Source organism: Hemiscyllium ocellatum, chromosome 9 (assembly GCF_020745735.1).
Source record: "Hemiscyllium ocellatum isolate sHemOce1 chromosome 9, sHemOce1.pat.X.cur, whole genome shotgun sequence".
Classification (NCBI taxonomy): Eukaryota; Metazoa; Chordata; class Chondrichthyes; order Orectolobiformes; family Hemiscylliidae; genus Hemiscyllium; species Hemiscyllium ocellatum.
In genome coordinates, this window is record NC_083409.1 from 23453668 (window position 1) to 23475496 (window position 21829).

Here is a 21829-nt window from a genome sequence, read left to right on the forward strand (position 1 = left end):
GAGGTGATCTATTTATCACATTTCAGACTTTCAGAACTCTGCTTTTCAATCCATGAACCACCGGTCTTTCAGATGCTGAAGCTAATGATACCCCATCAACTGAGGTACTGCGCACCAAGTCACAATGAGGAAAACTAAAAATACTGCTAGAGGTCTGAAACAAAAACAGGAAGTGCTGAAAAAATTAGCATCTGGCAAAAGAGAGCGAGCGAGATAATGGCTCATGAGTCCTGATGAGGGATCATTCATCTGAAACTTCAACTCTTACGGTGTCCACAGACACTGACAGAATATTTACAGAACTTTCTGTTTTCAACATATTAGAGAACAATACAGCACAGGAAAAGTCTCTTCAGCCCACAATGTCTGTGCCAATCATGATGCCATTCTAAACTCAATCCCATCTGCCTGTATCTCTACATTCTCTGCCCAGTATTTATATTCATAGCTCTCCAGTTTTCCCTTAGGCCATTGTTCCAATTGATGTCTCACGATGGAATCATAGATAGTTAAAGCACAGGAGAAGGCCATTCAATCCATTGTGTCGACACTGACTCTCTGCAAGATAACAACTTCATTCTCCCATCCTTTCCTTGATAGATTTTTAAAAAAATCTTCAAGTAGCTAGCTGATTCCATTTTGAAAAGTTTCCATTGCACACTCAGTGCATTTCAGATCCTAACTATTGGTTGCTTAAGGAAAGAAAAATCCTTTGTATACTCCCATTGCTTCTTTAGCCAATCAAGTTAAATCTCTGCCTTTTTGTTCGCAATCCTTCCACCAATGGGAACAGTTACTCTACCTATTCTGTACCTCTTCTCTTGACTTTCTCTACTCTGAATAGGAAATATATTGATAACTAACTTATTCCCAGCAACTTTCCACACATTGAATATCAGTTTCAATTATGCTTCTTGACATGTACATATTAAACAAGATACCAGGAAAATCCACAATTGAGACTCAAAGTGTGCTCTAAAATCACACAAGAAAGAGAAAGCTGGACCATCTGAAAGACAGTACTTTCAACATTGCAAGTCTCAGTTCTGCGTTGGGAGGGTCACACCTAGATTATGAGTTTACATCAAAGTGGAGCTTGAATTTATCCCTCTGACTCAGAGGGAAGAGTGAAAAGACTCAAGGCATCATGGTTCAGTGGTTAAAAACCAGATGAACTGCAGATGCTGGAAATCACAAACAAAAACAGATATTGCTGGAAAAGCTCAGCAGACCTTCAGAGGCAGGATCATCAAAGCCAAAACATTAACTCAAATTTCTCTCCACGCATATTTCAGCAGTTCGTACGCTTGTTCCTGAGACAAAGTCATGGGTGCACTCCATAGATTTAAACTCAGTCTATTCAGGCCATCTCTGCAGTTTAAAAGCAGGAGTTGCCATCAATTTCCACAAATTCTCAGTACTCCAATAAGTAACAGAAACATAGAAAATAGGAGCCATTAATAGGCAATTCAAATCATTGGGCCTGCTCCACTATTCAATGGGATCAAGACTGATTAACCAACTCAGTACCCTGAACACCTTTCCTCTATATCTTTGATCCCTTCATCTACCACCTTCTTGAAAATATTCTATGTTTTGGCCTCAACCACTTTGTGGCAGAGAATTTCACAGGTTCAGCATTATTTAGGTGAAGAACTTTCTCCTCATCTAAGTCCTAAATGGACTAACCTGTATTATTAAACTGCGGTCCCTAGTTCTGAACAACTTGGTCATCGGGAATATCCTTCCTGCATTTACCTTGTCTAACCTTGTTAGAACTTTGTTGCTTCCTATGAGAACCCTCTCATTCTTCTAAACTGCAGTGAAGAAAGTCCTAACTGATTCAGTACCTCTTCATACGTCCATCTGGTAAACCTTCACTGCCTCCCTCCTTAGGCAGAACATCCTTCCTCAGAAAGAGCCTAAAACTGCACGCAGTCATCAAAGTGTGGTATCACCAAGACCCTGTACATTTGCAGCAAGACATCCCTGCTCCAGCACGTGAATCCTCTCGCTATGAAGGCCAACACATCATTTGACTTCAACGCCTGCTGCATTTGCATGCTTACTTTCAGTGACTGGTGTACAAGGACACCCAGGTCACCTTTAACCTCCCTATTTCCAATGTATCACCATTCAGATAATAATCTGTCTTTCTGTTTTTACTAAAGTGGATAACTTCATCTGCCATCCACCTGGACATGTAACTTACTAGTAGACCAACCTGCCATTTGGAAAAAGTTTAATTTCTACGTTTTTTTCCCCAGTATGCCAACCAGTTCTTTATTCACATCAATTGAGCACAAGATCTCAACAAAAAATTTTAAAAAGTGTATGACCTGTTCATACTATACTGTCAACTCCTGATTTCATGGAAGTCTTACTAGCCTAACTCTCACAATTTAAGGATTTGGTACTAGAACATGTAACAAAACCTACAGTGACTCTTTCAAACTAATCTAGACCAGCAAACTGGCAGCGTAAAAATGTGCTGGGTTATAAAATGAAATCACTGTCTTGAAGCAAGTCAACCTATCCCTCAACAAGTATAGGAGATCCCATCATTGCTTAAATAAAGACAACTCAGCTGCTCACAAAGCAAAACAAAGGCCCAAACCACTAACATGAGAATTGGCACAGGACAGAATACATTCACATGGGCCTAAGCACAGGACAGAACTCACTAACACAGGCCCGAGCACAGGACGATACAAATAAACACAGGCTGCAGTAAGGGATAAAACACAAATACAGGCCTGAGTGCAGGGTAAAATGCATAAATACAAGACCAAGTAATTGTAGGGTGAAATATATGCCTGGGCATGGCATGAAGTAGAAATATGACACCAAGCTCAGGCTGAAGTACAGAAGCTTGGGCCAGAGTACAGCATGAGACATGAATACAGAATGACTCTACATATAGAGACACAAAGCACAAGCTATCACACACAAGCATGTCTAAAAATGCAAACTTCAAACCAAACTTTCACAACAAATAAGAACACTACTATGTAAAGACAACTTGGCACAGGCAGGAACAAACTAAATGCAGCACAACTCTCAATCGCTGGAGGGGGAAAAATACAAGGACACAAAAAGAAATAAGGGAAAGCATAGGCCCACAGAGAACTAACAGTGAGAAACTGTCGCAGTTAGGCTGATGGCACAACTGCTGCAGTAACACCGACATGGCTTCACACATCAATTCAAACTTTGCTCTCAATAGTACTTTGAGTCAACCTTGCTCATGTTAAAGGAGTCACTGCCATACCCCCACTTACACGGCGAAAAGGCACGCTTTGAGCACTCAACAGGCCCCGTTAACAAAGGCTGTTCTGTGTGAAACCCAGATGTCCTACAATCAGTGACCTTACTGCTTCGTTGTCTGCCCAGCACCCCCGCGTCTCTTTGCTTCCCATAGTCCATCAACTCAAGATCCTAGTAACACCCCACCCCCCAGTTAGTTCACCCCACATCTGGGGCATCTGTCTGTCATGATAACCCCTGCTGCAGCTGGATTGGGGAGGGGGGGGGGGGGGTGGAGGTGAAGAGAAGCAGAGAGGGGGCATGGCAGGTGGGAGGTAGGAGTGGGTGGGGGGGGGGGAGGTTGGCATGGATAGCAGGAGGGAGAGGAGTTGGCGGGGATTAGGGGAGAGGAGGGGTTAGTGGGGATGGGGTTGGTGGGGGAATAGGGAAGACAGCAGGTCAGCAAGGGATGAGGGGGTTGGCAGGGTACAGGGAAAGGGGGTGGGTTGGTGGGGGGCAAGGGGGTGGGTTGGTGGGGGGCAAGGTGAGAGGGGGGCTGGCAGGTGGGGGGCAAGGAGAGTGGGGGTAAGGACAGAGGGGCTTTGGCAGGCTGGGGGGGTAAAGACAGAGAGGGGGGTTGGCAGGTGAGGGGGTAAGGAGAGGGGGTTGGCGGGGGGTAAGGGGGGTTGGCGGATGGGGGCGTGTGGAGTAAGGAGAGAGGGGGGTTGGCGGTTGAGGGGGTAAGGAGAGGGGGGTTGGCGGGTGGCAGGGTGTGGAGTAAGGAGAGAGGGGGGTTGGCAGGTGAGGGGGTAAGGAGAGAGGTGGATTGGTAGGTGGTGGGGGTAAGGGCGATTGGCAGGTGAGGGGGTAAAGAGAAAGGGGTTTGGCGGGTGAGAGGGTAGTCCTGATGAAGAAGGGCTTTTGCCTGAAATGTCAATTTTCCTGTTCCTCGGATGCTGCCTGAACGGCTGTGCTTTTCCAGCACCACTCTAATTCAAAATCTGGTTTGCAATATCTGCGGTCCTTGTTTTTACCTTGGGGGGGTGGGCGTCAGGAGAGGGGGCGTCTTGGGGGTAGGGAGAGGGGGGGCGTCGGTGGGGTGGGGGGGGGTGTGGGCGTCAGGGCGGTAGGGAAAGGAGGGGGTGGCATTGGGGCAGTAGGGGGAGGGGGCTCATTGGCAGGTAGGGAGACAGGGGCACATTGGCGGGTAGGCAGAGGGGGACGTTGGGGGTAGGGAGAGGGGGGCATTGGGGGATGGGGGGGCGTTGGGGGTAGGGAGGGGGGCATTGGGGGTAGGGAGGGGGACATTGGGGGTTAGGGAGGAGGGGGGCGTTGGCAGGTAGGCAGAGGGGGGTGTGGGGGGCTAGGGAGAAGGAGGGGCGTTGGGGGGGTAGGGAGAGGGGTAGGTTAGGTGGGGGAGGGGTTGGCGGGTAGGCAGAGGGAATGGCAGTGACTGCTGCCTGGAGCCTGCCAGCTGCATCCAGACCCAGGCCCAGGTGGAAGCGCGAAGCCCAAACTCAAACCCCCCGGGCGCGAGCACAATCTCAGGCCTAGGCCTAGGCCCCGCTGCTGCTCTTTGTCTCTCGGAGGCTGTCTTCCATCCTGCCAGGCCTCGGTAGGTTGGGTTAATGCAGCCGGCCTCTGCTCCCTGCCCACACCGCCGTTACCCACACAGTGGAAAAGTGAATGATATTTTTTTTTAAAAAAATGTGGCTGAGCGCGGGGGGGGGGGTTGCTCTGACACGGTGCGCGCGCACACACTCTCCCCCCCCTTGTGCCCCGTGCCCTGCCCGCGAGCCCGTGCCCTCCCCAACGGCCGCCCTCGCGCAGCGGAGGACGTTTTATCTTCGAACCTCTCCTCCGTCCTACCGTGCTCGAGGCTCGTGTCCGCCTGCCCCGGCTTCCCGAGGGCTCTCCAACATCGCTGGTCGTTATGTGAGTTGGAGGGGAGGGGGGGGTGGGGTGGGTGGGTGGTGATGTTTACCCCCCCTCCTCCTCCTCTCTTGTGTCTCTGGTTCAGGAAGCAGCTGCCTGAGGAGCAGCAGCAGCAGCAACACCCCCACCCCCCCCAACCCTCCTCCACCACCACCGCCGCCGCCGCCGCCCACTCACTGAACCCTCCCGGTCACTGCCAGGTGGAAGCAGGCACTCGCCTGGATCCGCCCAACTCCGACACAAGCCCCACCCACCGCCAGTCCGCGCCCATGGAGCAGAGCCCGCCCACTTTAACCCTCGGTGTGCCTCAGGGGAGCCACTGTGCTGCTCCCACACCCCAAGGGAGTGGAGATACTTTGGGGGGTGGACAGTGTCCAAGCTCTGAGCCCACTTGGTGGCTCAGAGAGTGTCTGCCGTTGGAAAAAAAAACACAGGGCAAGTCCCCCCTTACCCCCCTGGAGGCTGGGGTGAAAGACCACCAACTGCTCCAGAGACGTGCGGTGGCATCTCTGAACAGGCTGGTCAGAAAAAGATAGGCTGTTAATCTTTTTTTTAAAAAAAAGAGGCTGCCTGAGCATTCAAGGAACAAAAACAGAAATTGCTAGAGGAACTCTAGCAGGTCTGGCGACGTCTGTGCGAGAGAGACAGAGAGAGAGAGAGAGAGAAGCAGAGTTGACACTTTCGCCAGAGTTAACAATCTTCACCAGAGTTAACAATGAGTCCACTGACCCTTCTTCAGAACAGAATGGGACTGTTCCAAAAACGGGTCCAAGGACTCAAGAAGTTAATGCTGTTTCTTCATTCACAGTTACTGCCAGACGTGCTGAGCTTCTCCAGCAATGTCTGTTTTTGTTTCTGATTTCCAGAATCCGCAGTTCTACATCAGCCTTGCCAATCTACCCACAACTTTGGGATGAAACGATTTAGAAACAAATGCAGAGTTTCTCTAGCTTCATTGCAGTCCCCAGGAATGTACAAAATTATGGTTGTGTCTAGTTTATTTTCCCCTCATCAGCCCTCTCCCTCTGGTGGGATATACTTTACCTCTGGGCATCAACAGCCCTGCAGCTAATCATGAAGTGGGCCAGTAACTATTCAGTTATAGAAAGCATCACATCTAATCCTTCAATCAATGTCCGCATGCCTGCACCGAAAGGTGATCAGCAGTTTGGAAGAGTGGTATCCTTGGTATCCTGGCCTGGTATTCCTTCAATCAGTACGTAAAGGCAGATTATCTCCAAAGGGCTGTAAAAATCTGCATGGATCCCTTTCAGTGTGTCGTTGATGTGTATTCAGCTCATCTCACCTGGGATAGTTGGTGGGAGGAAAAGTGTGGGTGGGGGGGGCATTGGTTTGGAGCATTGCATGTGGCCTCTAAGACAACTTAAAGCACTTGACAGGCAATACCTATGTAGTCAGTCACTGTTATAATATAGAAAATGAGGCAACCAATTTCAGCACAGCAAGATCCCTCAAGGAACAACGTGCAAAAGAGTACACAATCTTTGTTTGGGTGTTAGTTTATGGATAAATATAATCCAGGACCTGTAGAACCTTCACCTTGTTCTTCTTACAGACCTATGTTGGATCTTACATGCCCAAAAGAGAGGGTCCTCAGATCAAGGTTTTATCAATGAACAACACCTTCTACAAAGCAGAGCTCCTGCAACACTGCGTTGCAACATCAGCCTAATCTTTGAAGTGAGATTTAACTAATGACCTTTGAATTTTAGAGCAAGTACAAGACAGCTGAACTATAGCTGACGCTGTCAGGGACACTCCTCTGTGTTCCTGCACCAGCTGAAGATACTTACTGAACACAGGACACACTGCTTCTCCCAGGCTTGCTCTAAATATACAGAGCTTACATTATGCTAAAGTCCACAAGCAGATTAAACTAGGCAAATTCTGATTCTGGGCTGAAAATGTGTTGCTGGAAAAGCGCAGCAGGTCAGGCAGCATCCAAAGAGCAGGAGAATCGACATTTCGGGCATGAGCCCTTCTTCAGGAATGAGGAGAGTGTGCCAAGCAGGCTAAGATAAAAGGTAGGGAGGAGGGACTTGGGGGAGGGGCGTTGGAAATGCGATAGGTGGAAGGAGGTCAAGGTGAGGGTGATAGGCCGGAGTGGGGGTGGGGGCGGAGAGGTCAGGAAGAAGATTGCAGGTTAGGAAGGCGGTGCTGAGTTCGAGGGATTTGACTGAGACAAGATGGGGGGAGGGGAAATGAGGAAACTGGAGAAACCTAGGTTCATCCCTTGTGGTTGGAGGGTTCCTAGGCGAAAGATGAGGCACTCTTCCTCCAGCAGTCGTGCTGCTATGATCTGGTGATGGAGGAGTCCAAGGACCTGCATGTCCTTGGCGGAGTGGGAGGGGGAGTTGAAGTGTTGAGCCACGGGGTGTGGTTGGGTTGGTTGGTCCGGGTGTCCCAGAGGTGTTCTCTGAAACATTCCGCAAGTAGGTGGCTTGTCTCCCCTATGTAGAGGAGGCCACTTCGGGTGCAGCGGATGCAGTACATGATGTGTGTGGAGGTGCAGGTGAATTTGTGGCGGATATGGAAGGATCCCTTGGGGCCTTGGAGGGAAGTAAGGGGGGAGGGTTGGGCGCAAGTTTTGCATTTATTGCGGTTGCAGGGGAAGGTGCCGGGAGTGGAGGTTGGGTTGGTGGGGGCAGGCATAGCTCCAAACCAAAGAAGTAGCCATGGGCACCCGCATGGGCCCCAGCTATGCCTGCCTCTTCGTAGGATATGTGGAACAGTCCATCTTCCGCAGCTACACTACATATCCACCACAAGTTCACCTGTACCTCCACACACATCATTTACTGCATCTGCTACACCCGATGTGGCCTCCTCTATATTGGGGAGAAAAGCCGCCCTACTTGCGGAACGTTTCAGGGAACACCTCTGGGACACCCGGACCAACCAACCCAACCACCCCATGGCTCAACACTTCAACTCCCCCTCCCACTCCGCCAAGGACATGCAGGTCCTTGGACTCCTCCATCGCCAGACCATAGCAACACGACTGCTAGAGGAAGAGCGCCTCATCTTCTGCCTAGGAACCCTCCAACCACAAGGGATGAACCTAGATTTCTCCAGTTTTCTCATTTCCCCTCCCCCCATCTTGTCTCAGTCAAATCCCTCAAACTCAGCACCACCTTCCTAACCTGCAATCTTCTTCCTGACCTCTCCGACCCCACCCCCACTCCGGCCTATCACCCTCACCTTGACTTCCTTCCACCTATCGCATTTCCAATGCCCCTCCCCCAAGTCCCTCCTCTCTACCTTTTATCTTAGCCTGCTGGACACACTTTCCTCATTCCTGAAGAAGGGCTCATGCCCGAAATGTCGATTCTCCTGCTCTTTGGATGCTGCCTGACCTGCTGCGCTTTTCTAGCAACACATTTTCAGCTCGGATCTCCAGCATCTGCAGTCCTCACTTTCTCCTCAAATTCTGATTGTATTCAATCTCAGCATATCTGTGTTTTTATTTCAAACACAGTTACTCTGAATTGATATCTCTGTAAATGAGATGAAGATAAACTTAATAAATTTCCATTGCAGGACTGAACATGAGGGCCCTCAATCCAATCTGCATCAATGTTCCAAATGGACTCTTTATCCTAGTTTTGTCTTCTTGATATGACCTCAGTCACTATTAACATTCAGCATTTTTGTCACCTCACTGTGCTTGTCAATTATATTTGTTATCCCCAAATGATTGCACATCTTCTATAGTCAAGTCATAGACAACACATTATCCTAATTCCAAAGGAGAGGCTGAAAATGGAAGACATCAATTCACAGCTATCGCCAACAGTACAAGAACCACAATCATGTTCCCATTGTTGGTAGCAAATGATTGGATACAGTCACATCATGTCACACAAAGATTAAAGATAATAAAATTCAATAAAAACATTGTTCTCAATAAATACAAATACGTTCTACAGAAGAAAGAGTGCAATGAATAGCATAATGCCAAACTCAGTGAGACTAGCGCACAAATTAACAGTAATGTGCATATCACTGTATAACCTTGTGAGCCCATGTAAAACGCTGCAAGCGCACAGGAGCAGTTTGCTGTGAACAATCCCAGAAGCACAGTATCATGCCATTATTATTTTGGATTCAGATTTTCTTAAAGCAATTTTTAATTTTTTGACATCCCCTGCAAGGTTTCTTAATTTGTTTTTCTCCTGGAAAGTGTAGGTAATTGAATTTTGTATTCTGTCTGCAATGGGCAAATGATCAGAGTTTTAAATTGAGGTATTGCTTACCTGGGAACCAATGTCAGTGAGCAGGCACAAGTCTGATAGGTAATAAGAACTTGGTGTGAATGGACAGCACAACAAGGATGAAAGTACATGTTCTAACTATGAAGGGTTGAGTGTAACTGGACCATTCAGTGACTGGAGATTTTCAGTTTAGGATCGGCCACACTCCAGTTTGAGAGGTTGGGTTTGAAATACGCCTCTGCAAATTTCTAAAACATAAGCTTGGACACCCAGTCAATTTAAACTCTAGACCTCAGTGCTGACTCAGTGAGGTACCCTCTCAGCAGCCGGTGGTGCTGTTTTGGCAACCTGGCAACCTCCCAGCCTGCCATATCCTCTGCACGGACTTCCAGTCTCGAGGTGAATCAAGTCCTGTCGCAGATTGGAGGCAAGGTGTCGGTGTGGCAGGATTGGAAGGACTGCTATTCTGAACCTTTTAATTTCTTTATTTTTCTAATTTATTCCTCTGATCTGTAAAGCCAGATATTTTATTTCTTTCCTTTCCTAATTTTTCTTTCCCTAAGAACTTGTACTGAAGAATTTGTACCTAGGTACCTTGTACTTAAGATGGTACCGTAAGCGGTGACATGTAAACTTTTCACTGTTCTCATTTGAATACTTGTGACAGTGAACCTAATTCAATTCAAAGAATATTTTCAAAATAAATTCAAATTTTCCTCGTACTGTGTGCTTTTAAAAAAGTCATTCTTGAATATATAGTTCAAATGTTATTTACCACGTGGGAGACCAAATTTGAATGGCTCAGACATTTACAACACAGGAGTTGTCCATTCACCTCATGTGCACACCAATCAACAAAGATCTGATGACACTAATCCCAGCTTTTGACCCATAGCCTGGAGGCTACAGGAACACTAGTGAATATCATACTTTCAATGCTATGAGATTTTGTGACTCAACCACACATTCAGGCAGTGACGTCCAGCCTCCCACCAACATCTGGGTGAAAGAAATCCCTGCTCCACTCTCCTCTTAGCCTTCTATCTCAGCTTAAATCTCTGTCCCTGGATATTGACGTCGCTATTAATGGAAAAAGGGCCCTACTATCCACCCTATCTTTGCCCCTCATAATCTTATACCCCTCTATCAGGATACATCTTAACCAAAGAAAACATCCCCAGCCTTTCCAACCATTCCTCATAGCTTAGACCCTCCAGGGGAGGCAGCATCCTGGTAAATCCCCTCTGCACCCTCTCAAGTACAATCACACCCAACCTATATTATGATTAGAATTACATGGAGTACCTTATTTGTGGCCTAATTAACGGTTTATACAGTTCCAGCATAACCTCACTGCAAGGTCCCTTGATCTATGTCTATGTCTATGTCTATGATCTTCGGCTCTCTCCAGGATCTTATTATTCGTGGTGTAATCCCCTGATTTCTTAGCCCTCCGCTAATTGCATATCTCATATTTTTCTGGGTTGATTTCCATTAATCTCTGCTCTGCCCACCTGACCAATAAGTTGTTATCCTCTTGCAGTTTACTACTATTCTCCTATTTACCACCCTACCGATGTTCATATTATCCACAACCTTTGTGAACATATTCTCTGCATTAAAGTCCAGAACATTAATGTACAACACAAATCCCAAGCCATGTGGATTGTCAACAGAAACACACTTCCAGTCACAAAAACATCCCTCTACCATCGCTCTACTCTTCGCGCCTCTTAGCCAATTTTTGATCTAATATGTCATGTTGCCTTGCATCCAATCAGCTCTTACTTTCTTCATCAATCTGCCTTGAGGAACCTGATCAAAAGCTTTGTTAACTTCCACATAGACAATTGTATTACCTTCATCAACACTCCTAGTTACCTCCTCAAAAGATTCAATCAAATTTGTCAACCATGCACTTCCTTTAACAAATGTGTGCAGGCTATCCCTGATTAATCTGTGTTTCTCCCAGTGTAGATATTCTGTGCCTCAGGTCTTTCTAATAATTTCCCCACCACCAAAGTTAGACTTGTAATTTCCTGTTTATCCCTCCTTCCTTTTTTTAAATAATGGGATGTTAGCAGCTCTTCAGAATACTATCCAAGTATTGCTGTATCTGAGCAACTGATTGTTAAATCATCCACAAAGTTGAGAATGGATCATAGTCATTGATAGCACAGAAGGAGACCATTTGACCCAGCAAGACCTTATAAAAGTTTATAAAATGATGAGAGACATACATAGGGTGAATAGCCAGGGTCTTTTGCCCAGGGTAGAGGAGTCCAAAACTAGAGGTCATAGATTTAAGGTGAGAGAGGAAAGATTTAAAGGGGGCAACATTTTCACACAGAGACTAGTACTGAAAGTGGTGGAGGCTGGTATAATTACAACATTTAAAAGGAATCTGGATGGTTATGTAAAATAGGAAGGGTTCAGAGAGATCTGGGCCAAATGCTGGCAAATAGGACTAGATTAATTTCGGATATCTGGTCAGCATGGACAAATTGGATTGAAGAGGTTGTATCCATGATGTACAGCTCAATGACTCTGACTCAAATCCATGCCAGTGCACAGGAGAGCAATCCAGTCAGTCACACTCCTCACTCAATCGCATGCAGGTTAATTTTTTTCAATCCAGTCTATTCAATTTCCTTTTGAGTTCATTCATTGTGTCTGCTAGCATGCCCTTGTGGAGATCATTGACTTATACCACACCTCCAACAGACTCTAATGTGAAAATATTCACCTCAACTACACATCTGTGTGTAAAGGGCATCACTTTGAAGTTTGCAGATGATGCAAAATTTGGAAGGGTAGTAAACAGTGAAAAGCATAGTAAAAGTCTTGAGAAAGCCTTCACAGAGATTCATGAAATGGGAAGATGTCACAGGCAAAGCTCAACACTGAAGTGTAAAGTGATAAATTTTGGTGGTGAAGCAGTATTACGAACTAAGTGGTAATGATCTCACATTCATGGCTGATAATCTTGGTCCCCTCAACAAGTGGAAACAAATTTTCCACCTCAAACCTATCAAAAATCTTCAAAACCTTAAATATCTCACCTCAATCTTTTCTTTGGAAAAGAGTTGTAGCTTACTAAGACTGTAAGTTGTAGGAGCAGAAGTAGACAATTCAATCCATTGAGTCTGTTGCATCACTCAATGAAATTATGGCTGATTTGATCACCCTCAACTCCATTTTCTTGCCTGATCCCCAGAACCCTTGAATCCCTTACTGATTAAAAATCTGTTTATCTCAGCCTCGAATATGCATAACAACCCAACCTTGACACTCACCTACAGTGAAGAATTCCAGTGATTCATGACCTTCTGAGAGAAAAATTTCACCTCACCTCTGTCTCCAATGTGAGACCCCTTACTCTGAGATTACGCTTTCTGGTCCTAATCTAGAAGTTACAACCACTCAGTTTGGTATCATGCTTGTCAACCTTTCTGGGCTTTTCTTCATTGCCACTATATCTTTTTTTGTAATGTGGAGCTCATAACTGGTCAGAAGATTTCAAATATGATCTAAGGTTCCAAATGAAGTTAACGGTACTTCTCCTTTTGAAATAAACCCCAGTACTTTGTTGGCATTTTTAATAGCGTTATTAAAACTCCCTATTCCTGGCAACATCTCTGTGGTGCCATGGCTTAGACGGTTAAAGCACACCTGCCTAGTAAACAGGCAATTGTGGGTTCAAATCCCAGTAGTGCCTGCACGCTATGTCAAAAGTTTGCTGTTGCATCTTCTTTTATGGGTGGCACAGTGGTTAACACTGCTGCCTCACAGCGCCAAAGGCCCGGGTTCAATTCCCACCTCAGGCAACTGTCTGTGTGGAGTTTGCACATTCTCCCCTTGTCTGCGTGGGTTTCCTCCGGGTGCTCCGGTTTCCTCCCACAGTCCAAAAGTGTGCAGGTTAGGTGAATTGGCCATGTTAAATTGCCCGTAGTGTTAGGTGAAGGGGTAAATGTAGGGGAATGGGTCTGGGTGAGTTGCGCTTCGGCGGGTCGGTGTGGACCCATAGGGCCTGTTTCCACACTCTAAGTAAGTAATCTAAAGTAATCTAGCTATGAAGAGAAGTTGAGTAGATTAGGATTATTTTCATGAGAAAGACAGAGGTTGAGGGGGGACCTGATTGAAGTCTACAAAATCATGAGAGATATAGACAGGGTGAATAGCAAGAAGGTTTTTCCCAGAGTGGGAGATTCAATTACTAGGGTTCAGAAGTTCAGCGTGAGAGGGGAAATCAAGGTACCCAGTACTAAGCCCTGGAGAATATAATTGGAAACATACATCTAGTCACAAGTATACCTATCAAATATTACGCTTTCCATTCTGCCAATTTGGATGAAACTAGCCCTTCTCCCTTAAGTTTCCTAATCTGCACATCTTTGGATTGTGGGAGGAAGCCCATGCAGACATGGGGAGAATGTGCAAACTCCACATAGACAGTCACCCGTTTGTTCAGTTTCCTAAATAATCTTACATGAGGAACCTTGTCAAAATCCTGGCTAAAACGGACAATATCAAGTGTGCTATCCTTATCAACTCTCCTTGTTACCACTGTATAAATTTCAATCAGGTTAGATTTGACCTTCCCTTAACTAATCTTTGCGCACTGCTGTTGATTATTCCGTGACTTTCAACGCAGCAGCATATACTGTGTCTCAGAGAGTTTGCTCCAATGCTTAGCTCATCAGTAAGATTAGACTGATGCCTGCCATTAGTTAGACTAACCCTTCCCTTTTTGAAGTTAAAAATCACACAACACCAGGTTATAGTCCAACAGGTTTAATTGGAAGCACATGAGCTTTCGGAGTGCCGCTCCTTCATACAACATTACCAGTCTTTCAACACCACATACCTGGCTCGACAGAATTGAAACTTGATGGGAGACTGATGTTTCTTCCACTGCCTTCCTTACCAGCCTGGGATATTTTTCATCCCTGATGACTTAACCACTTTCAAGGACAGTAGACACTAATATTTCTTTCCTGATTACATTTATTTCATCCAACATTTTGCATTCTTCCTTCTAGACCCATTTTCCACCTTCACATACAAGTTACCTTCTTGGTCTCTAATTGGCCCTCCTCTGGCCTTACTTATCCTCTTGCTCTTTATGCACTTAAAGATCATTGGGTTTCCTGTCATTTTATTTGTCATTACACCTCCTACCTCCTGTAAGCAATAAGCCAGTTCATTTTGTGATTTCACCCCCATCTGCATTAAGCTCTTAGCATCTGGAATAGCCACATTATTTCATGCTGGCATAGTGGCTCAATGGTTAGTACTGCTGCCTTACAGGACCAGGGTTCAATTCCAGCCTCAGGTGATTGTTTGTGTGGAGTTTGCACACTTTCCCCATATCTGTGTGGGCTTCCTCCCGCAATCCAAAGATGTGCAAATTAGGTGAATTGGCCATGCTAAATTGCCCATAGCATTCAGGGGTATGTAGGTTAGCTGCGTTAGTTGGGGTAAATGGGTTGAGGTGGGTTACTCTTCTGAGGGTTGGTGCGGACCTGTTGGGCTGAATGGCCTATTTCCATACTGTAGGGATGCTATGATCTATTTATTCTTAACCTATTCTGGTAGATCTTTCAAAATTTGTCGAGAGAGTCCCAACCACCTCTCCTTACAGGAACAACCTTTTCTGAATCCTTCTGTATCACCTCCTTCGATGCCTACCATTTCTCTAACACTTGATTTACCCTTAAGCAGCTGTTTTGAAACAAAAACAGGTGTATGCTGGAAAACGTCAGCAAGTCTGGGAGCATCTGTGAAGAGTAATCAAAGTTAACATTTGTGGTCTGGTAACCCTTCCTCAGAACAATGTTGAGGAAGGGTCACCGGATCCAAAATGTTAACTTTGATTTCTCTTCACAGATGCTGCCAGACATGCTGAGCTTTTTCAGCATACATCTATTTTTGTTTCTGACTTACAGCATCTGCAGTTCTTTTGGTTTTAAGCTGTTTTGAGTTCACTTTTGCAAAATTGCATTCCAGCTTTGTAAAGTTAACCTTTCCTCAATTTAAAACTTTGACTCTTAGTCCATCATTAATCATTTCCATTATTATTCTGATCCTTCCTAAGCTAAAGTTAACTATCACTGAACACAGAACAATACAGCGCAGAACAGGCCCTTCGGCCCTCAATGTTGCGCCGACCTGTGACCTATTCTCAGATCATCCCTGTACAGTATCCCATTATCATCCATGTGCATATCCAGGGATGGTTTAAATCTCTCTAATGTAGCTGAGTTAACTACATTGGCAGGTAGGGCATTCCATGCCATTACCACTCTTTGAGTAAAGCACCTGCCTCTGATATCGGTCTTAAATCTATCACCCCTCAATTTGTAGTTATGCCCATTCATACAAGCTGACGTCATCCTCCTAGGAAAAAAACTTTCACTGTCTACCCTATCTAATTCTCTGATCATCTTGTGTGTCTCTATCAAATCTCTTCTTAGCCTTTTTCTTTCGAATGAGAACAGACCCAAGTCTCTCAACTTTTCCTCATAAGACTTCCCTCCAGACAAGGCAACATCCTGGTAAATTTCTCTGCACTTTTCAAATGCTTCCACATCCTTCCTAAAATATGGCGACCCGAACTGGACACAATATTCCAAGTGTGGCCGCATTAGCGTTTTATATATTGCGGCTCCGGAACTCAATCCCTCTATCAATGAAACCTAACACACCGTATGCCTTCTTAACGGCATGATTAACCTGGGTGGCAACTGTCAGGGATCTATGTACATGGATTCCAAGATCCCTCTGCACATCCACACTCACAAGAATCCTTCCACTGACCTTTGCCTTCCTGTTATTCTTCCCAAAGTAAATCACCTCACATTTATCTGCATTGAACTCCATTTGCCACCTCTCAGCCCAATTCTGCAGTTTATCCAAGTCCCCCTGCAACCTGTAACATTCTTCCAAACTGTCCACAACTCCACTGACTTTAGTGTCGTCTGCAAATTTAATATGCCATTCACCTATGCCTGGTCTACGTCATTTATAAAAAATGACAAACAGCAGTGGTCCCAAAACAGATCCTTGTGGCACACCACTAGTAACTGGACTACAGGCTGAATTTTTTTCATCAACCATCACTCGCTGCCTTCTTTCAGAAAGCCAGTTTCTAATCCAAACTGCTAAATCACCCTCAGTCCCTTTCCTCTGGGAAGTTATTCTATACTGATGGGCTTGTTATGTACTGGCTAAAAAAGTTCGCTGATGTACATTTTTAACAATTTGTGCTTTTGCATAGAGGAGGAGGAAGTGAAGACAGCAGATGCTGGAGATTAGAATCGAGAGTGTGGTGCTGGAAAAGCACAACAGGTCAGGCAGCATCCAAGGAGCAGGAAAATCGACATTTCGGGCATAAGCCCTTCATCAGTCAGCCCTTTCTGATTCCTGATGAAGGGCTTACATGCAGAACGCCGATTCTCCTGCTCCTTGGATGCTGCCTGACCTGCTGTGCTTTTCCAGCACCACACTCTCAACTTTTACACAGAGTTTATTTCAGTTACTATTTGGGTAATTGGAATCTTCTATTAACACCATTTTGAATCTCCCTTTTCAGTCATTTGACTGCATATCTGCTCTCCAATTTCCCTTTGATTGAATACACAAAGAGTATGTAACCTTTGTATTCTCCTGACCAAAATGCATCACTTATCAATATGAAAATTACTTTTTTTTTGATTGCCTGATTGATCCCTAGTTCTCTTTATCAAAGTCTATAAGGACTGCTTTTTACCTTAACAATAGTTGATTTCTGTTTCTGTGCTCCTAGTACGCACAGATACCTACCCTCCTGATTACTTCCTGTTCCTTTCAAAATACTACAAATTATCATCTCCCCATCTTCTCCCTCTTCTCTCCCCATTTTTCAGATGTTCATAGAATCATAGAATTTCTACAGTGTGGAAGCAGGTCATTCAACCCATCAAGTTCACAATGACCTTCCAAAGAGCAAGCCACTAGACCCACCCCCCTACTCTATCCCTGTAATCGTGCATTTACCATGGCTAACCCAACTAGCCTGCACATTCCTGGACACTACTGGCCATGTAGCTTGGCCAATCCACCTGAGCTGCACATCCTTGGATTGTGGGAGAAACCAGGACACTGGAGGAAACCCACACAGGTAGTCACCTGAGGGTGAAATCAAACCTGCCTCCTTGGTGCTATGAGGCAGCTGTGCTAACCACTGAGCCACCATGCTGCCCCACGTTGATAGGGAGATATTAGTTAGAGGTTATTCGGGAACAATATTAGTTAATGAGATGATGGTGGAAGAATATTAGTTTATGAGATAATGGTGTGGGGACATTAGTTAATGAAATATTGGTGGGGAGATATTGGTTGATATGATGGTGGAAAATATTGGCTAAGAAAATAATGTCGAGGAGATATGAGTAAATGAGACAATGATAGGGAATGATCAGTTTTTGAAGTTTCAATTAATTTCCATAAACTGCAATAATTCAAACTCCAGTGAATGAATGATGATTTACTGTCAATTGCACTCTACAATGAACAACACAGTAAAATACAGTGAAAAGCCCTGTAAAAGGAATCATCATGGTTCACCTTTGTCCCATTGGATACTGTTAAAAATCACACAACACCAGGTTATAGTCCAACAGGTGGATTCGAAAGTACAAGCTTTAGGAGCACTGTTCCTTCATCAGGTAGCTAGTGAGGCAGGATACATAAGACATAGAATTTATAAGTAAAAGATCAAAGTGTCATATAACTCATGCAATGTATTAGACAAATCTAGATGGCTGTTACGTCTTTAATCACTTAGAATGGGGATGCAACTTTCATAGAACATAGAACAATACAGCGCAGTACAGCCCCTTCGGCCCTCAACGTTGCGCCGACTTGTGAACTATTCTCAGATCATCCCTCTACACTATCCCAAAATCATCCATGAGCTTACCGAAGGATTGTTTAAATCTCCCTAATGTGGCTGAGTTTTGATTGATTAATATGTAAATCCCTGAATTTCTTTTAAGTCACAGTCCTGAGATAAACATAGAACATAGAAAAATACAGCGCAGTACAGGCCCTTTGGCCCTCGATGTTGCGCCGATCCAAGCCCACCTAACCTACACTAGCCCACTATCCTCCATATGTCTATCCAATGCCCATTTATGCCCATAAAGAGGGAGAGTCCGCCACTGCTACTGGCAGGGCATTCCATGAACTCATAGCTTGCTGAGTGAAGAATCTACCCCTAACGTCTGTCCTATACCTACCTCCCCTTAATTTAAAGCTATGCCCCCTCGTAATAGCTGACTTCATACGTGGAAAAAGGTTCTCATTGTCAACCCTATCTAAACCCCTAATCATCTTGTACACCTCTAACAAGTCACCCCTAAACCTTCTTTTCTCAAATGAAAACAGCCCCAAGTGCCTCAGCCTTTCCTCATACGATCTTCCTACCATACCAGGCAACATCCTGGTAAACCTCCTCTGCACCCGTTCCAGTGCCTCCACGTCCTTCCTATAGTATGGCGACCAAAATTGCACACAATACTCCAGATGCAGCCGCACCAGAGTCTTATACAACTGCAACATGACCTCAGGACTCCAGAACTCAATTCCTCTACCAATAAAAGCCAGTACGCCATATGCCTTCTTCACAGCACTATTTACCTGGGTGGCAACTTTCAGAGATCTGTGTACATGGACACCAAGATCCCTCTGCTCATCCACACTACCAAGTATCTGACCATTAGCCCAGTACCCCATCTTCTTGTTACTCTTACCAAAGTGAATCATTTCACACTTACCTACATTGAACTCCATTTGCCACCTTTCTGCCCAGCTCTGCAGCTTATCTATATCCCGCTGTAACCTGCCACATCCTTCCTCACTGTCAACAACTCCACCGACTTTGTATCATCCGCAAACTTGCTCACCCAACCTTCCAGCCCCTCCTCCAGGTCATTTATAAAAATGACAAACAGCAATGGTCCCAAAACAGATCCTTGCGGAACACCGCTAGTAACTGCACCCCAAGATGAATCGTTACCATCAACTACTACCCTCTGTCTTCTTCCAGCCAGCCAATTCCTAATCCAAACCTCTAACACACCCTCAATGCCATACCTCCGTATTTTTTGCAGTAGCCTACCATGGGGAACCTTATCAAACGCCTTACTAAAATCCATATACACCACATCTACTGCTTTACCCTCATCCACCTTCTCAGTCACCTTTTCAAAGAATTCAATAAGGTTGTGAGGCACGACCTGCCCTTCACAAAACCATGCTGACTATCCTTGATCACATTATTCCTATCCAGATGTTCATAAATCCTATCCCTTACAATTCTCTCTAAGACTTTGCCCACAACAGAAGTGAGACTCACTGGCCTATAGTTACTAGGGTTATCCCTACTCCCTTTCTTGAACAAGGGAACCACATTTGCTATCCTCCAGTCTTCTGGCACTATTCCTGTAGACAACAAGGACATAAAAATCAAGGCCAATGGCTCTGCAATTTCCTTCTTTGCTTCCTGGAGAATCTAGGATAAATGCCATCAGGCCCAGGGGACTTATCTATTTTCACCCTTTCCAGAGTTTCCAATACCTCTTCCCTACATACCTCAAAGCCATCCATTCTAATAACTTAAGGTTTTATCAGTACATAAATAAAGTGACATCTCAGCTCAGGCAATGCATTAAAGGTGTGAAGTCTGTCTGTATCCCATCCTGGAGTCAGACTTACTTCCAAAGTAGGAATTTAGGAAATGTCACATTGACTGACTGCATACAAATTGTGTGCTTTTTGATCAAAAACATACACACACACACACACACACACCCCGATGGGGTGAATTTACAGATACGTTCTATTAAGTTTTGTGCCCTTTGTATCCTGCCCCACCAGCTACTTGATGAAGAAGCAGCACTTTGAAAGCTAGTGCCTCCAAATAAACCTGTTGGACTATAACTTGGTGTTGTGTGATTTTTAAACATTTCCACTCCAGTCCAACACCAGCACCTCCACACCATTTGACACAAACAGTACTGGAAACAAACAGCACGTCAACATTTGACAGAGACAGTCAGCCACACAAACATGTCAAAGCCAGCAGTATGTCTGACCACAGCGGTCTACTGTCTTTTACAAAAACCACAAGGAAACCTAAAAAAACACACACAAGAGAAGTTTAAGGAGTTTGAACTCAGGCTGTCCTCCAACCTGATTACCTTGTGTGTGCTTGTAAATGATGGCCAACCTCTTCAGTCAGCTATAATCAGACAAACTTCATAGATTTTCACAGCTCCTTGCTACTGTTGAAATCTTATACGGTGGTACAACTGAATACTTTTCACACCTCTGCTCTCTCAGTGGACTGCACACAAAAGGCCTCACTGTGTCATTTCCCTGTAGCGCAGACAACAAAGACGGTCTGAAACAAGGAAGCAGCAAATTAAAGTGACAGGGAACTTGCTTCTCAAAAAAACGCCAACTCATTCTGCTTAGCCAGGAACACGGAGTTTGGATGAGACATTTCGTGATTGTGCAACAGGAAATACCAGCAGCAAGTGAACAGTGCAAGTAGGCTGGCCTGTAAATTAATCCAATCCCAGTTTAGTTGAGACCAGCTGAAAACTGAACGAATTATCACAAACAGGAGTTTCTCAGGCCCCACGTCAGTTTTTCTCAGTGCAGTGAGCATAGGTGCTCAATGCTGCCAGGCTGTAGCATAAGTCAGACACGGGCTGTAATGGCACTTAAGTGAACCTGACTCAAAGGGTGAAAAATCCCTAATTTGATAGCAGCCTAAAAAACTTTGCAAGCAACTGCCCTCAATCATTTATGCTTTTGCTTGTAGGTACTAGCTCCTAAACTGTTGCCAACCACTGGCTTGTCTAGCTTTTCACTGCTCCTTATTTATTATATGCTTCATGTTCTCATAGAACTACAGATGGAGTACAACACAGAAACAGTCTATTTTACCCAAATAGTCAATCGTAGTGACTGTGCTTCAAGTACAAGTCCAAACCACCTCTTCACCATAATCTATGAGCCCTTCTTACTGATTTTCTAACTAGTGGGGATTATCTTTCACTGCTTACCAGTTCAAAACTGCTCAGGGTCTTAAGATGTAAAATACAGTGTGGCCTCATCTTCTCCCAACATTTTGATGTTCTGGCAGTTTTCTTGCCTTTTCAAACACTCGGTAAAAACGAGTTCCATGCATCAGGTCAGCAACAGCCAAAGAGATAGTCTTGAGGTAGCAATATAAAGGCAGAGAGTGAGAAAGGTAAAGCGATAGCGAGAGGGAATTACAGAGCTGAGGGTCCAAGGCGATGTACAGTATGATTCCTGATGTGAAGGGCTTTTGCCCGAAATGCCAATTCTCCTGCTCCTCA

At 45.0% G+C, this 21829-nt stretch overlaps 1 protein-coding gene across 3 annotated transcripts in view; it reads right to left on the reverse strand.

Moving 5' to 3' along the window:
• Positions 1 to 20747, reverse strand: part of rc3h1a (ring finger and CCCH-type domains 1a) — a 115753-nt gene extending 95006 nt beyond the window's left edge. For 2 of the 3 annotated variants that reach the window (XM_060830065.1, XM_060830063.1), the window contains exon 1: positions 5116 to 5248. The gene's annotated coding sequence lies outside the window, so the exon portion shown is untranslated. Of the gene's footprint in view, positions 1 to 5115; positions 5249 to 20659 lie in introns of those variants that run through there. The other variant, XM_060830064.1, reaches the window with a different exon arrangement.
• Between the last annotated feature and the right edge of the window lie 1082 nt (positions 20748 to 21829).